Source organism: Malurus melanocephalus, unplaced genomic scaffold (assembly GCF_030028575.1).
Source record: "Malurus melanocephalus ecotype Western Australia unplaced genomic scaffold, MMel_1.1 scaffold_61, whole genome shotgun sequence".
Lineage (NCBI taxonomy): Eukaryota > Metazoa > Chordata > Aves > Passeriformes > Maluridae > Malurus > Malurus melanocephalus.
The window spans coordinates 1,688,976-1,707,874 of NW_026623293.1; the positions used below are offsets into that span (position 1 = coordinate 1,688,976).

An 18,899-nucleotide genomic window follows, 5' to 3' on the forward strand; every position below is an offset into this window, starting at 1 on the left:
CTGGGAGATGTCAAGAAAATGACCTCTTGATGAGATTTATGAGGCACTAACAGATTTATGCACTCACTAAGACGACATATTTGCCCACTTGCACAGCCTTACCCACCACGTTATAAATACTATTACAGTTCATGCAGAGCAGCTACCCTGTTGCATTTCTCACCTGTTGATAAAAGTGCCTTTAAAATAAGTATATAAACTTTGGTTCCCTTGCAGATATACTACATGAGCTTCCAGTGAGAAGTGAATTTGCATTTTTCAGTGTCACAACCCATTTTTAGCTCGAGCAACTAGAAAATATTTRGACCTTATGTATGTTATTTCTCTTGGGAGAAACTGATTGAGCTGAAACCCAGAGAAAATCCTTCCYTTGGGAGGGAGGAATCAGTCATTCAGAAATTCCCAACTTGAAATCTCTTTCCAGACAGCCTGATCAACAAGCTCTCTCTTGCTTTGTGCATTCTTGCTCTGCTTCCACACACCGCCTCTTACACTTTTATGTTCCGCATCCAGRCACACAGAACTTAAAWAAMCAAAAAATAAAAAAAATCAAAGCCCAAGCAATAAACCAATCTGTTCCAACACAGTATTGGGCTGCAATTTCAGCTGCCCCATAATTCTACAGTGTGTGGGGCTTTCCTGTTCTGCACAAACCATTTGAAGCCAGGGGACTGGAGATCCCGTTCATCCCCTGTCCAGACTCAGCTGAACAGCRCTGGGGATGTGAACCACAGTTGGTTCCTACTGGTTCCCATGACAGGCTTCCAATGGAACAGCTGCCCACATTTTCCTTCCTGCAYCAAAGATAACACTCACAATAACTCAGGCATGACATGGAATACATCTGAGATGCCTGTTAAACACATCTCAGTCACCAGCATGCCTTATGCTGCTGCGTGAAGAGGTCAACTCTTYATGGAGATATTAGCACCACTTGTCAGATGACAGTAAGTCTGTTACTGCTTATTTTATCATGTTCTTGGRCTCACTTGTCTCTACTCAGTAATTATCCCAAGAATTTCAATACTGGCACTAAAATGACTGATTCAGTGACTCACCCCTACTTCCCCACTGTGATTTCCAAACAGTGCCGCTTACCTCACCAAAGTGCAGCTCCATCCAAGAGCATCAACATCACACAACTGCTTCYCTACCTCTTCTGGTGACACTGTGTTCCCACGACACTCTGCCTTATCTAGAGATTATGCAAAACCATAAAAGTGTTTGGGCTACAGTTCTGGTCTTGCTCTTTGYACCTCATTTCTCTTTGCATAACTCTGAACTACCACTAATTCCTAGAYTATTTCTTAAACAAAAACAGCATTGCTTTGTTTTTAAATAAACAAAATGAGGCATGTCTCCACAAATGTTTCACTGGTACTACTCTGTAAGTTACGAGTGCTAGATACAGATCAGAATATGTCACTCCAGATCATTTAGTAGCAGATAAATTTTATTCTGGAGTCACTTTCAGGCAACCAGTTGAACAGGACAGAAATAGGCCATTAGAATGTGTGACCTGTATTTTCCTAAACACACCCAGAATCATGTTGATTTAGTCATGYACCAGCACCTGGGACTTTTATGACRAGCATAACACCTTCAGGAAAACCAGACCTCATTAGTGTGGTCAACTAATGAGGTTTAGTCCGAATAGAAGATACTGAGAAACTATCTTACAAAAGGAAGGTGTCAGCTTTTCCCTCTCAGGCCCCGTTCTTATGCTTTCAGCATTAACGCTTCTCCTTCTGTWCARAACATATAGTCAGAAATCAGCCTTAACAACTTCCTCTGTATTACAAATTCTTGGAAGCTATTGTTAAAATATATTCATCCATCTTGGTTTTTTCACCACCTGAAACTGCTTTCTTGTTTCCAATTTCAGCAGCTTATGATCCTTGTATTTTTCAAACAAACCCTACAAAGAAATGGAAACAAGTATCAAGYTGGCTCCAAACAAAACTAAAAAGATCTCAGGGTAAAGGCAAAGCCTGGATGTAACCACAAGGGAAGCAGCTGGTGAAAGGAGGAGAGGAAGGGCATGAAAGAACGCTGCCAAGGCCCATAGCATCACCAAGAACATTTCTTTATCCTCCAAGTTCACTGAGATCTGAAGGAAAAATAGCCTTGGACTACAAACAAAAGTGGCATCTGAGCACCGCACTGAGAKCCTGATCACTGTGAAAAAGAAAGCTCAAGTACAGCCCTTCTTTAAGGATATGTGAGAATGCTTGAGTTTTCAGTCTTGCCTTTCTGAGGAAGTTATTTCTAACATTACAGGGTATCCTTTGATTAGACTCATAAGAAAATCTTCCTAGTCTCTGCAAAGGAAAAGAGAGTTCAGAAGCATGAAGGCATCTACTGTTGCTTATGTAAATGACATTTTGCTATAGCAGGTTTTTAAATAAACTGTCTGCTCTCTGCCTCAAAAGGCTGAGATTATCACAGCAAGAAAGAAAAGTAGAAAATAAACATGCCCACAACAGCATACAGTTTCCAGGAATTGTGGTTGGGAGGAGAATCTGCTTGTAGATTATTCCATTTTCCCCTCCAACATGTGAAATGGCAGGAAATTCAAGTTCCCATGTGTAGGGGACAGGTCTCTTCTGAATACACAACCAGCCATGCACAAAGCAATCTGCAGAGGAATATTACTGAAAATTTGTCAGAGACAAGCACATTGAAAGCGCATCTGAAACTCACACATCTCATAAGATGTTGAGCTTTCCAGACTAGGAGTAGTAGCAGTAGCATCATGAGCCTTGCTTGGAAAGACTGGTTATTTTTCTGCAGCAAAGCGCATGTAATAACAAAAAATCCAAAACCCAAACAAAAACGCTCCACCAAAATAAACTACTAAAATAAAAAAAACCTTCCCCCCCAAAAAGTCAAACATTTTATGCACATGTCCTTCATCTGTTAAGAAAGATAACTTTATGTTGTAGTCTGTGCCTAGGCACTGTTCCCTTCCACTCCTCTCCATGAYTTAATACATGCTCTACTAGCAGGACATGGAACTTAGTCAAGTTAAAAAAAAATTTAAAAGACAGCATAAAACTATCTTTTAAAGTATTTTTTAGATAAAAGTTTTTTGGTTCAAATGAAAGAAAGATAAACAGATTACATAAATCATTACTGAAAACTAATTACACTAGGTGAGATCAAAATCTTACATTAAGACTGCTGTTACCATTTTCCGACAGAAGTCCACTTCCATCAGCTGATAAATCTCAAAGATTCATTTGCAACTAAATACACTGTTTACCTTTACTTCAACATCCCTTTTTCCACAACCAGTATGATGAACATTTACACACTTTTTTAGTGTTGTATCACCTTGTTTACATCCACTGCTTTTACACCTTTTGCCTTAGAAATTAGCAGAGGACTTGTTTCTTTATACCAAAATGCCAGTTTTACTACAGCGCTTGGAAGGAACTAAACTTAAATCAATAAGATGCCTTAAAAGTCAACTCTAAAAATGCATCAGGAAAAAAAAAAAACAGACCACAAAACTTTACCACAAATGAGACTCCTATTTAAAAGAGAATGATTGATTATTGAGAGAATKAAGATTTCAGGACCATCATCAATTTTTCAATTCACTAATAGTCAAACTTACTGAAACAGCAAGAAGTTCCTTAATTACCTAAAAACCACTAGGCTTGTGAGATACCTAATTTTTATGATGTCTTCAGTTATGATACCTGAAATTCTTTGTATGCTTCAATGCACATAATCCTAATTTTCTCCCAGCTCTGCAAAAATAGCTTGCTGGAATGCAGAGATGATTATCCAGGAATAAAGCACAGAAGTAGCAGGTGTTGGAAGAGAGCCCATTTACCTAATGAGAGGCATGGAAGCTTTTCCTCACACCCCTCCAAGAAATGCCACCTGGAATATTTCTGCCCTAAAAAGTGATGTTTCTGGGAAATCAAGAAAAGGTTGTACAGAGGCAACTTATGCCAACTTTTCAAGTGCTTATGGAATGGTACCAAGGAGGAATCAATRATTATGGTACAAATTTGGTACCAGTTCAGTGACTATTCAGGGAAGGTGTGAGCAATCCCTGAAGGTGTGCAAGCAACCAAGCTGCACATCAGCAGCTCCTCTGTAGAATAAAAGGTTCACCCCAGAAAGGACCTGAAGCCTTCTCTATATTAAAATATATTCTAAATACAAACCAGACTGTTCCCTAGCCTTGCAATAATAACAAAKAATAACATAATAATAAGTAAAAAATAGTTTCAATAAGCTCTACTTGCTGGTAAGAGATTACAGAACTAGAACTCCTTTTGCTCAGTAACTACAACAGTACTGAAAATCYACCAGCACACTTCATCTTTGCAGTAAGGGATGATAGGTATAGGCAAGAAGTTAAAATGTAAAGAAAGATGCCACATGAATACTATATGCTGGTGACTCAAAAGCCCTAACTCTCCCCTCCTCTCAGAAAGATTTCCCAGGATCACCTCTGGCATGCTTAGGAGAACCACATATTCTCAGCAAATGGAATGCAGCAAGGTCAGCAGAAGCATCCCATGGATGGCAAACTGCTCCTACCCTTCAGTTATCAGCCATGTTCAAGGCCAAACCCTGCAATTTTGTCACCCCCTTTATCTCTGACGGATCCATGGGTTTCATCCCCATTTACCAAACCCATACAATTCTTCCAGTTTCATCGYCTCACAAAGTTCAGCCTCTAAGTGAAGTACACTTCTTTGTTCATCAATTCAATTTTCAATGAAACTTCCAGGAAAAGCACCAAGGTTGTWACTAAACAAAGCAGGCACACAGTCACAAACTTGACCTTTTCATCCTTCTTACAATGAAGCATGAGTCTTGCAATTACTAGSACTAGTATTCCCTAACTGACAACTAACTTTGTGTATGGCTCGGTTCYCATCTCTCTGAAGTGCATAAGATGAGGGGAAATGGATAAAAACCAACTACCTATGAAGAAGCCATTAGGTCTTGTAAGTTAAGGAAAAAAAGACAGGATTTTTTAAAAATGAAAGGCAATGCCATGGAAAAAAAATAAGTATGGGTATGATTATTCAATCCTTTTAAAGTCTTTTCCCCCCAATTAGTAAATTCTAAGCATGAAGAACCAGCAGAGCAGCCAAATGCAATATTGCTTTAAGGGAAATAAATAGTATGTTACCATAGCCCTCAGCTTGTAAAGTGACTCTGACTTTTTGCATGTTCTGCAAAAATAAGATATCCTTTAGGCAGCTCTCTTAATGGATTAGTTCAGTGAGGAGCCTTCAAAGTTGCATTCATCTAATAAAAAAAAATAAAAATTAGGGGCTGTCTCAGTAACTCAGCACTGCCAGGAAGCAGAAAACCTCTGTTGGTGGATATAAGGCACASTAACACCTTACCAAATTCTGGTAGTAAAGTCAGGCTTGCTTCAAGGGTCTTAGAATGATCTGAAGTATATAAATAAACTCCTTATTAAAGACAGTTTTTAAAAACAACAGTGACACTTTAAAGCTTTCATAGTCTAACAGACAGAATCATCTTACAGAACAGACTCCATGCTCAACTAACATTTTTGGTATTTTATTCCCTTATTTTGTCTCTAGCATACCCAAGAAAATCCAAGATATGCGTCTGCTATCATCCTGCAGCTCWGAACCCAGACATACTAACCAAAATAGGTCATCATGCCTTAGTAACACAGATAAAATGACTAAGCATATGGTAACAAAAGGGAACCTTGAGGTTATTAACCACAAACTGCCTCAGCTCGGCATAAAAACAAGAGTAATTACAGTTCAAGAAAACAWATGCATTTAATATTTCCTGTATCAYGGAAGATAGCAGTTCAATAAAAATTATTAAAATTCAGGAGACTGAGAGTTCTAATGCCAGTGGTCCAGTAAGTAGGTTACTCGTGGTCTTTCTGCAAAGCCAGCAGCCAGGAAGACAAAACCCTACACAGCAGATCCTCCTGAAGTGCTCGGTCCCACAGGTAACAACTCCCTGTTCCAGAAACAGACAACCCAGGACAGAGAAAAAGCTTCTCAGGGAAAAGAGGAGACTGACACAGTTTAGCAGCAAGGGAACAAATGGCTGCAGAATAATAAAGTGTGGGAGCACTTAAGGGATGTGGTCTGCAAGTTRAGTGAGAAGTTTCAAGATTTAGGAAGAACTAGAGCAGTTTTAAACAGACCAGTTTACCAGCAGGAAAAACCTCCAACAAGATCAAAAGATCAAAAACTATGAAGCAGTTTTTTCTTTTCCTTTTAATGGAAGTAGTGGTATTTAAGACATCTGAAAGATGCCTGAACAAAAACTTGAGTCCTTAKAGGGAGCACCCTTGAATCAGATTATGGATACTGAAAAGATCATTGCCAAGATTCTTACTAACACTGGCTCAAGCCTGTAGTTACCTAAAACTTGTCCTTTAGTCAATCACTGAAAGTGCAGCTCTGCAGGCAGTGGAAACAACAGGAAGCTCATACTACAAATCACTGAAAAAAAATTAAGCAGGTAACATAAAGGGTAATTGCCAGTCAGAATGTAAGGGCTTGTCCATTACCCAGTAAAATGTGCTTGATGATCAAGTTGTCTCATATGTTAAATGACAGAAAAAGACATTGAGTTGTAAATCSATGGGAAAAGAAAAAGAGATTATTTATCCTTGTGGAAAAAACTACTGAATAAAATAAAAATCTAAATAAATCAGAACATTAGTAATCATATTCTTTTAACAGTTGATAACTGTCTCAAAATCAGTGCATTTTTTATCGTGCATACAGAACAAAGTGTATGTAGAACTTACAAGACAAAGAACAGAATTTAAAAAAAAAATAAAATTTGAATCTTGTGATGAACAAGGAAAATTTTTAACTGACTGTATTCAGCCACAGGGGAGAGAAAAAGCCTTTAAAGCATCCATTAAGATAACTGTCCAAATCTGAGCTTGCCATTTGCRGTCTGAAATCATACCAATCACATAAAAGATCTGTTACACTTAAAGGCTTTATGCCAAAAAAMCTGAAGTTTTATTGGGCCATCAAAATGCCAGATGAGCCTCCAASGATGTGCATTCCTTCCTTACTGTTAAGAAAGCTGTAGGACTAATGGAAAAAGAGTATTACTCAAAACTTGCATACTTACACTTTTGCTGAAGATATAAACAAACAGCTAACAAATTCCAGAACTCTATGCCAGAAAAAGTTTTGGCTATAAGCTTACTGAAACTTTAAAACACATACACAGTGTGTCCTTCCATTACATTTACCTTATCAATGGAAAAGATGAACACTATGGATATTGTGGATAAATATGATAGAATGCTGTCACAAACAGTAACTGCATTTGAAAAAAGGAGCTGAAAAATAAAAACAAGAATAGTATTCAAGAAGAAAAAACAAGTAAATATTGAACAAATAATCGATATAGCCAGGTTTGGAGAATGCCARCTCATCCTTACTACCTGAAAATCTGACAAAAGTAGCATCAGTCGCATTCCACTTTCACTAAAGGAATTATTCAGATTGCACACTCCCTCTGTTTACAGTAGGAAAGTCATAGATTCATTAATTTCTAGTGATCAAATACTTTTCTCTAATCAGCCTTGCAATGGCAACAGGATAGTTGCTTTTTGTTGGGTTTCTTTTAATAAACTCWTTTTAAAACTAAGACAAGAGGAATTATTCTTCCCAGGTATGCCAACAGCCGCACACATGACATACAGAAACAGAATCACAAGAACCCCTGTTTACATCATGTTTTTCTTTTCTCCTGGAAGAAATTCAGCCTAATTAATGAATCAGAAAAGATCTYATAAATACTGCTAAAACACTAAGAGTCTATGCATATGGGAATTTCATGGAGAGGGAAGGAGTAATAAAGGGTGGACAAAGGAAACTGGCACAAAGAAATGGGTTACTGCTTTTCCTTCTAACACGAACTAATTGCATACCGGGTAAGGATAATCCCCCATGACATTCCATGCGTTCAAAGGTCAAGACTTTTGCTTTTCAGCTGTCCCCACCACATGGTATTCCCTSAAGAAAACAGTCTGAAGCTGCCCCATAGCACAGACACTCTCAAACGTGAGAGTTGAGGATTGTAGCCCTGCACAGTGAAATACTGCACCAGGCATAGCACAGCCCTCWAGGAGGGCAGATGAGCACACAGCACAATTAAACAATAAGTACAAACAATAAACGTGGAGCCAAGAGCTTCTAAAGACTATTCCAAAGTCTATTCCAAAATAACAGAGACAYGCTACTAACACAATCTTGTTCACTGTATTTAAAGTACTCTTTTCACCTATGTTGTTGTGYGACTTTAATTTAAAATCTGAGCTCCTCTCTCGGTCTTTTAAGAGCATCCATGGAAGACAAGACTGGCATTACTGGGAAAGCACCCAGCCAAATGGGACCCCCGTGTCTCCATGCTCAGCTACACAAGAATCACTCCAGTGACTGCACTAGATACTAAAAATCTCTGTTTCTCAAACAAAAAGATACATATATGTATGTGTGTACATATATATTTAAAATAGAGCCCTCAAACAAGCACCTGGGCTGTTGCTATTGCTCCCTGCAGTCCTCCAGAGCTCCAGAGCAATTTGATTAAACTTCCTCAACAGGAGAGCACTAAATAAACACTGTAAATTAAACAAAACTATGCTGATGATCTAGCTGCAATTACTTCCAATTGATTTGAGTCTTTATTGTTCCCTCAAGCTTTAAACTTTGTAGATAAAAAAAGGATCAGGCCTTACTGGAGGAATACCAAAGAAGGAGTTATGAAACTTTCTTTAAACACATTCAAAAGCAGCCAGACTAGCTTGTCCTCCTGACAAAATTCCAATTAAATTTAACCTCAAAGTCTAGTGAAAAAAACAGGCTATTCCAGCATTTGCCATGAACAATCAAGTTATTGCTTAGAATAAATTTACTCACTGGTTAACATACATTCATACTCACTGGTTAACATACATTTCAAACCAGAAATTGCTGCAGCATATTTTATTTCACAAAAGTCAGACACTGCCAAAAGACTTTAGGAAAGTTTCACCCAGCTGATTCAATACCATCCAGCTCTGGGGCATTTCAGCCTTTTCTGAGTTGAGCCAAGCTGTCACTTAATTGCAACAGGAAACATTTGCACATGAGTGAAGTGGGTTTGCTTACTGCGATACAAATAGTCCATGAGAAAACAAAAGCAGATATTCCACCCCTGGAAACCTCCTCTACAGAAAAATCCTGGAGTTACCTGTAGATTTTAAAACATCCTCTAAGCTCCTCATATATATTTATATATATATATATATATAAAATTAGGTATAATTAATTTTCAGATATTAATTTCATTAATAGACTCAGTCTCCTTGTAAGAGCTAGAGCTATTATTGTGATTAATTTTTCTCTTCCCTGTCTCCAAATCACATTTTCCTTGCCAAGATGGAACCATTTTCAGATCACCTTTTTTTCTGAAATTCTTTCTTCTCTGAGGTTAGCCCCAAACTGCCACAGATACAAAGTTTTAAAAYTTCTAGACAGGTTTTACATTTTTCTGTAGACCTTTTTCAGATGTATAGCTACCATTTTTCCTTCATGGAATACATCCAAGCTTCAGTTCCAATCCTGGGGTGCTTTTAAGTGGAAAGAACWTTGTTCAGGTTAGAGGAGTCATTTTGTTTTGACAAAAGCAGGCAAGAAATGTACAATACAGACCCTTCCTCAGGATCTTTTCTATTGAGTTATGTTTACACCAGAATTAAAATTTTTTGAGCTTTCTTGAAGGACAGACAYCTCATCCCGCAGTTATAAATATCCTCATATCACACTGATCTTGCAGAAAATTCAAATACAAAGATGAAGAGGCATACATAGCTCTCTCTGTTATTTTCTTTACATGATACTGGAAGGGAAAAATGTAGCTCTGTTACTTATATCCATCTATTGTGGTACATGCTCAAACAGCTCACCATCTCTACAGCTAACCAGCTTTAAACTGGTTATTCTTTCTCTGTGTATTAAGTGTTCTTGTTATATCAACCATTTCCTGCTTTAAATATTTCAAATAATAACATAAGTTATGTATGTTCAAACAGTATTCTCACTTTTGAGGAAAAGAACTTTGAAAGGAAATTTAATAGCTTTATGTACTGCCCAAAGAAATTCCACCAACAGATTTAAGTCAAAGCAACCCTAGCAAACACCCAATTAAGAACAATCTTGCCTTCAGTTTTAATGCTTTCAGGTACATGTTTGAATTTTCTCGAATATATAGACTACTGGGTTTGTTAAAGTCTATATATCCTAGTTCCAGAAAAAGAAAATTCCTCTGAGCTCCCTCTTCTCATGAGATGTAGGAAAACATACACACACTCCCCCCATCACAACGGTGATCTAATTTTTCAGTCCTGCACTTGCAGCATGCTGCTATTAGTCCCTAGCTCGCCTCCATCATGTACTTTCCCTTCATTCAGGAAGACAGGAATGGCTTCCCTGTGTTGGGTTTTCTCTAGCAGAGAGCTACCATCAAGTGTCATTTGCTTGTCCATTGCTTCAAATGATCCTTGAAGYGTTATTACAACAAGAAACTGCGCCAATGATTCCTCTAGTGCCTCGGTGTGCAGCCACTGCACACAAAATTAAGGCAGAAATGCTTGAGTCCAGGGCATTGCCCAATGGATAATTTCTTTCTTCAGAATCTGAAATAATCCTTGATTTGCATTTTAAAAGCTGGACAGCTGGAGTTAAAAATCGTGCAGATATCCTGCTTTTGCATCATCACTTCAGTACTTCATTAGAGAAAAGCACACTACTTCATGGCTATGGGAAACATTCCCAGATAACTGTGGGAAATTGCGCTTGGTGTCAATATGGGCAAGGTTTTTGATAAAGATTTCACATTCTGAACAGGTTTCGTTAGTGTTACGTTTATTTCCTCCCCCTGACAGCCACTCTRTAAAAGTGCTCATGTGTGGTGACCAAGAAAACAAATAAAAATTGGTTTCCACCCAGGTGACACTGTTCCCTCAGCCCCTGAACGGTGCAAAGCCAGCGGYTCCACCACAACCCCTGTCCTGCCTGACTTCCCAAGCCCTCTCCTGACACTGTCCTATTTCCACCCCGCTAATTAGATGGCACCAGGCTGCCTTTGCTCCGAGCASTACCTGTGTGACCGCCCAGCCACACAGGGGACAGCTGGCAGGCAAAGCAATGACCTCCAGCAACAGCTGCAGTGATTTGAGCCTCTCCTCTATCCACCACTTAGTTTTTAATTAAGTTTCATTGTCTGCCTAGCATGGCTGAAGTTCCCTACCAGTTTACTGAGGTGCAGACAGAGAGCACTCAGAAACAARGGCACAGCACCGTTCTAGCCTTAATTGTAAACAATATGAAAAAATATATTGAGATGGAAAAGCCTGCCCCATAAAGCTACCACCAACAGCTTCTCCTCTCCCACAGGTCTGTTTAGAAATTCTTCTCTTAGAGGTTCACTTCCGACTCACATGTTTCAGGCAAATGGATCCTATTTGCCTATTTCCACCCTTGGAATTGTGCTGTTTGTGACTTATTYCAATGCTCAAATATTACTATTAAAAGCAGAGCTGTGAGCAGCACTTCATTAGAATGCCTTTWAAAACCCTTTTTACATTCAAACAGCAGAGTCACTTGCCCTTCTCTCCACTGCAATACTATCACACCATCTGCTTTGTCTTCCTTTTATTTATTTATTTGCTGTTGAGGCATTTTGAGGGTGTTTTCTTCTAGCTTCAGGTTTAATATTTACTGACCACATATTGTAGGTATACTTCCCTATTTGCTTATGTTTCTTTTAATGGTTTCTAGTATTTTCTCTTTCAYAATACTGAAAATCATGCTCAACACTTCGAAGAATACYGGAGGGAGAAATGGCACTCTGCACCAAAACATTAAAACAATGTTATTTTCCACATTACACCAATCAATTCTGCCAAAATGGCTATTGAACACCACAGGTTACAATGGTATAACCACACAGCTGATCCTTCCATGTACACAAACTGACGCTACTGTTTAAAAAGCATTGTTGAATGTTTAATGTGTTAAAGGCAAACATAATGGCTTTAGGTCTTACAAACACAACGCAAAACAGAGATTTTCAGGAGGAATTCCCACAATGATAAGATAGGAGCTGAGCTTTTCAAACCGAAAAAGAATAAAAATTAGCCAAGGAGGCAAATCAGATTCACACAAAGTAAGTTTAACTTCTAAAATCCACTGAGACTATTTGGTTCATAAAATTATATACACTCCTACTTCTCTAAAAGGTACAGGAACTGAATACACCCTTCTCATTTCTCCCTCTAATATTTTCCATATTTTTAAGCACCTGAATATAAACCATTCCCTGGAAAATAGCAAACTCCAGAGGGGGAAGGAGGGGAAGATGAAAAAAGCCAGCACAATTCTGCAGATTCTTAGTTTTACAAGAGATTTACCTTCCTGTTTAGCCTGAGTGTCTGAGAAAATAACCTCAGGCAGGACAAAGTAAACAAATTCTACTTTTCCTTAATCTGAAAAAGACACTGCTACACACCACAGCTATCGCTGGCCAGAGACTTCTCAGTTGTAATCACTGTTACTGCAGTCATAACACTGCAGAGAATTAACAAAATAAAACCAAATCAAATTAAGTTGACTCTGATGGTAAGACACAAGCAGCAGCAAACTCCAGAATAATTGGAAAAATGAGAGAGATGGACAGAAAAAAAATATTTAATCCCCAAACTACATCCCATCCTCCCTTCTCATAATCGTAGGAAGACCAGAGTRGCCAGGGAAGTGCTCCAAGTCTGTCTGATACCTGCTGTGATCCCAAAGTCTCTGAATTATGTGAAGCCCCATTCCAACTGAATAATATCATCACATCCTCTTTTTCTCTTAGAAATTTAAGATTTGTTTTCAGTTATTTATTAATGCAAGGGAAAACACCTGCTTTGTAAGTAACATTAAAGTCTGCTTTGGATTTCTGCTTCTCTTTGTGCAAGAATATGTTTTAAATCCAGCTCATAATGAAAAAAGGCAACTATGGAAGACATACGTGCCATTTCATATAATTTAACGGCATCCTTCCTCTCCCCTGAACTTTCAGGCCAAAATCAATGCCACACAAACCTGCTGAACAGGAAGCCTAATTATTCTAACATGTGCAACCAAAGCGATAGGGAGTTTCTCAGTAAAACTGATAAGGAGAGACATAAAAGACTAATGAGCAGCCTGCCGGTGCTCCATCGCTGGGCTAGCAAAGGTCCCCTGGAACACCTTTGGTATTGTTCAGTGGAGAGACAGAGGCTGGGACACGTCCAAAAATAACACTCAGGAGACTGAAAGAGTGAACGCGTAACATCAGCAGCTCAAGTTCTTAATGCAGGCAAAGAAATAAATAATTTGAAAGAGCGCAACCAACAGAAAAATGCCTGATGTGACACAGAAAGAGCCAATTAAACACACTGAAATTACTGAGCAAATAGGCCCTTTGTGCTATTGGAACACACTGAAAAATGTTTTCTTGACACCTGTGGTGCAGGTGACTGAAAATAAGGGCCCTGATTAAGGAGATGCAGTCATCAGTATTCTCAGTGACCAGTGATCTAAATACTGGGCCTGCAGTAATCAGGCGTGACAGCACAGAAAGGCYAGTGGTGGCCAGCAAAAGCAGCAGCCCCAGATCAGAAAAGGAAGYGTCCAACAATACCAACTCCTCCAGTTACTGCTAGGGTTTCCASTTTACCAGCAAGTCATCTTTTGACCTACAAAAAGGTGTGTTCTTCCCCAGCAATGTTTTGTGCGAGACAACTTACGTGCCCAAATAGCAGCTTGTCCCTGAGGCAGGGATCCCTTATTCCCTCTGGATACAGAGCACAGAGCCTGCTCTCAAGCACTGTTGTTTCAAGCAAGGATGGCTCGATACTGGAATGTCTGTTCAGAAAGTCACAGCTTTTCCTCACATAAAACTGACCATGTGACRCATCTCCCACTGCTGAAATTCTGTAATACTTTGTGTGTTATACACCTAAATATCTTGTGTTATAGAAATAGATGTTCTGGGGAGACCCATACCTAGGGGAGAAGGGGAGAGTCTCCTGYGGTCGCACAACTTGGCCTTCTCACTTCTGTGCTATCCCCAATGAGGGAGAGACCTGGAAACAGCAATTTAGAGAGTCTTAGGAGATTGCAGGATCACATGTCAAACAGGAGCGTAATAGTTTCTTGACATACTTCCATTATGGCAAATTCAGTCACGCTGCAAGGTCCAAACCATTACTTTTCCCCCACCCCAGGACAGCATATTTGGAAGGAAAAGGGGATTGAAGTCRTTAACATTGCTGCTCATTTGATAAATCTCGTGCCATGGGTCAGCAACCTCCACCACTGATGCCAAGGTAGCCAAAAACCTGATTTTAATGGTGACCAGCAGAGCAGAGCATAGGTATCACCASTAAGGGAAGCAGCCACAGTGTCTTGGAGACACAGCCTCCCACCTGCCAAYGGGCTTTTACCACTACACCTGGTTCCTAAACTGGGAAAGAAAACATTGTCTGGAAACACCATCCCTGCCTTATACTAAAATATCACCCAACCGCCCAATTTTCCTCATGCCTAGTAACAAACATGCGTTGTACAAAAGTCTTCTCCTGTAAGCCTCAGTATCCAGATTTCACAGCTTGAGAAAGTTCCTTTCTCCATATTATACAGTAACACAAAACCAGGTTTCGCAGTACAGACTTCACCATGTAACACTGAAGGGCACATTACAAAAATCAGTTCCCACAYGAGATCAACAGAAAACAGAACTTTAGCACCTGGCTGAACTTCACCAACAAAGCTTCATTTTATTTGAGTACCAGCTAACAGAGACACCATTCTATTTGTCTTTAAGTCCTTTTTGACAACCAAACATTAGAAACAATTTCCTCCATTTATATTTCCACAATAAAGAAAAAAGAAATGTAGTTGCAAATGATCATCTCTGCTTCTCAAATTCCCCAAAAGGCATATCATATTTTCATTTCTCATAATATTTAATCAAGTCTACTTCATTTCAGACAAGGTCAGAAAGCTCATCATGCTGCAATTGATGACAAACAAGATAATGCCCACAACCAATAAAGACTGACCTAATTGTCTGAATTGCCTACAWTTCTGCAGGCCAGATTTACTGACATTTTGCACAAATTCAAAGCTGACTTGAGCCTGATGACCTTTTATACCTCTGTAATTAGTCTTCTGTGCCTTTACGACCAGAAAAACGAGCTATTCCTTTACTCTCCCAAGTTCAGCAGTCCATCTGTAAACTAGAAACTTCACCATCTACTCAGCCAGTCAGAAAAGTACACACATCAAAAAAAAAAAAAAAAAAAAAAAAAAAAAAAAAAAAAAAAAAAAAAAAGAAAATATATAAAGAAAGAAAATACACAAGCCGCAACCTTTCAAAGTCATGAAATTGAGCATGGAAAGAGCCTTATAAGACAAACATGCCAATTTCTAAAAGAAGAAACAGAAAAAGCAGAACAAGTTCGTGGACCCAAATTCAATAAACAGCATTTTTATCATGCTTTTCTAAAAAAGACAATATAAAATAAGGGCACTGGCATAGACAAGAACCAAAAAAAAAAAAAACCAGTGTGGGGGGGGAATCAAATGAGAAACCAAACCCAGTAAGTTTAGTCCCTATTACTAACAGTGCGGCATGAGAAGTACAATGCTAATGCATTAATTCAGCACTAGAATTTAACCACGATTAGTAACACAGAGGTTTAACTGCTGAAAACATCCACTAAGGGCATCATTTAAGTGTATAATCAGGGTTTGCAACCCAATCCTACGGCTGCAAAAAATACATCCTAAATATGAACGTGAGTTTAAAAAGATGAGTTGAGTCAATCCTCTGGAAGTTCTGGATCCAGATCCCCACTGCAATCAGCAAGATGCAGATCYGCATTTCCCCAAATGGAGCAGAGGGGAGGACAAGGTCAGAGCACTGACCTGCACTTCAAATTCCAGTCTGGGGAAAGAGGGAYGGACAATCATGAGCAAGCAGGGAGCAGCCAACCTTGTTCTCAGCACAGTTTCCCACCTTGTAAAACCTGAGGGCACACACTCAGCGGGCAATGAGCACTCGATTCTTTCGCCCACTGTCAGCCCTGGGACCTCTCTGCCCCACACCCAACTTGCCACTGCAAACACTATGAAAACAATAYGGTCCTGTGGATCCCATTCCCAGCTTTATGCCCTAACCCATCCCAGTTTGGGAGTTACCACAGCAGTCAGTCCCTTTGAGAAAACCATGCCAAACAGCAAGTAAAGACTTAATGCAAGGATGTTTCAAACCAGAGAAGCATTTCTTCTGCACAGCTCTATCACGAAGCATAGATAATCTAAAAAGCTGCCAGAACTGGCAGCCTCGTATTCATCAATGTCAATTTTTTTATATATTTTTGTAGAAGAGCTGCTAATTATCTTCATATATGAATTTTTCAAGTGGAGGTTTGGATTTTTTACTCAGTTAAATTAATCTAAAAATCAGCAGGGAAAATATACTGAGTAACTCTATAAATTCAGAATTTTCTATCTGAATTTTAATGCAGAAATATATCTCATAGGGCAAGTCTTTCTCTTTCCTTTTTCAAACCATCACATTTAAGTGGAGTTTCCCCTTARGTCATTTATCTTCCACAATTTTATTTCAAAAAGTTTGGTTACAAGTAGCATGCTAAAGATATTGATTACAAAATGACTAATGAATTGTGTCAACCTGGGGCAAAAAAAAGGAGMAAGTCCAAATTGAAATCCAGCCCTTAAATAAAAGTCAAGCTTGGATATTACATATTCAATCTCCTACCAACTTTTGACATTTTGAAGTCCCACGTTACTGTTTGCCAAATATTCTGCCCACTTTCCTAGTGTGTTTCACTTGTCCAAAAGAATAGAGTGGAGAAGAAAAAGACAATTTAATTGGCTATAAGAGATAGTGCAAAAATCAAGCYGAGAAATACAGCTTTCTACCCTCTTCCTGTGATGACAAGTTGGCTCTACTGCCAACTATCCCTTCCACAGGGATCCAGAGCTCTACATTTGAACTTAATTCCATGGGGATAAAAGAATTGCACTGTTTGGATTGATACAGCCACGTCTAAGCTTTCAAAAACAGCCATCGTAATTCAGTGTATTACATATAACCCCTCATCTCTGTTATTTGCAAAGAAAAGGAAAGAGATTCTGCCAAATCCCRCAGCAAAACCGTATCTAAGAGAATGAAGTTCTGAGTTAGAGAGCTCCAACATTTGGAGGGATCCTTGAGCCACAGAGTTGTTACCCTCTGGGGAGAACCGGACCCTTGTGACCCTGGAGAAGGCCAGGGCAAAGGGSGATAGACCAGCTCTCACCTGGCCTCACTGGCAGCCCGGTCCCCACCCCACGAGCACGGCAGGGTGAGCTCCAGGGCACAACGCAGCGGGAACAGCACACACAGCTCCCGTCCTGCCCTGCCCTGTCCTCTCCTGTCCTCTCCTGTCAGCCAGCCCCGAGTTTCCAGACCCCGGCAGGTCGGACACGTGAGGAACAGCTAAGAGGATTTGGTACTTTCTTGGGAGGCAGGACCATTTCTAAAAGGCTCAGATCCACCAATTTGCTAGATATCACAATTCTCGCATAAACATCCGAAAGTAGAGGRAAGAGATATCTTAATTCAAAGAGAACGTTTGGGACTTTTCTTAACCCACCTCCTTCAGAATTTTATTTTTGTTGGCTCGATTCCAAACATCAGCTGCTTGCTGAGAATTGGAAGCAATACACGAGCAGGAGTCAAAGCATCTGAGAGATATGAATAACAGAACAGCTGATCGATACTGTTCSTTTAGAGCAATCACCTTTCCACTCTCGAGGGACAAATCTCTTKGAAGGTAACCCAAGTAAGAAGGCTGTGACCGAAAAAGATACGCTACTCAGTAATTTCACGCCGGCAATCAAGCAAATCCAGCAACTTTAAATCAGCTCCACGGAGTTTACGCCTGCTTTAAAAAGAGATAAAGCAGCCGTATCGCAAAAGCTAAGGCCTATGCACATGATCTSCCGCTCTGGAAATAAACTGCAGTTTACTCTAAACTTTCCCCAGCGGTTCCCGGCTGTCTGAAACTGATCACAACGAAGAGGAGGCAACATTCAGTTTGAAATTGGCGAACTCTCTAGCTCGGACACGAGAAAGGTGATAGCAAAGGGGCCGAGGGCACCAAGCTGGAGCCACTTCTGCGCACCCCTGGGTGTGAGAGAGGGAGGGAGAGAGGGAGTGTGTGAGGGAGGGAGTACCGGGCGGCTGCAGCCGCTACAGCCACTCAGGAAAGTCGGGGTGGTGGCGCCGGCCGGGGGAGAGCGGAGCCCGTCCCGTCCCGTCCCGTCTCGTCTCATCTCATCTCATCCCGTCCCGTCCCGTCCCGTCCCGTCCCGTCCCGTCCCGTCCCGTCCTCGCCGGGCCGCCCCGAACCGAAGCGTGAGGGAGGCGCTGCCCTCTCACGCCCCCCAGAGCGGCACCTCCCCTCCGGCTGCCGGCCTGGGCTAAACCCTTCCCCGGGCCGCCCCTACAACTCCGCCCGGCACCGCACGTCCCTCCAGGGTTCCCGCCCCGCCGCCGGGACCGGGACCGGTCCCAGCCCGGGGCGGAACAAAAGGCACGGAGCTGCGCTGCCGCCCTCGCCGCCGCCCGGACTGCGCCCGGCCGCGGTACCCGGGGACGCGGGGGAGGGCGGGCGGTCCGGGCGCCGCTCCGCGCGGAGCCTGCCCGCGGATTACCCGCGGTAATGGGATTACGCGGGGCCGAGCGGGGTGTCCGCCGGGCTGTCACCGCCCGAGGAGGGGGCGGCGGTGCCGGGGGCGGCGCTCGGG

The 18,899-nt window shown here is 40.8% G+C and overlaps 1 protein-coding gene across 1 annotated transcript in view; it reads right to left on the bottom strand.

The window, feature by feature from the left end:
• The window catches only part of FARP1 (FERM, ARH/RhoGEF and pleckstrin domain protein 1), a 202,273-nt gene that overhangs the window by 182,852 nt on the left and 522 nt on the right, over positions 1 to 18,899 (bottom strand). The gene's annotated exons all lie outside the window — the stretch shown is intronic.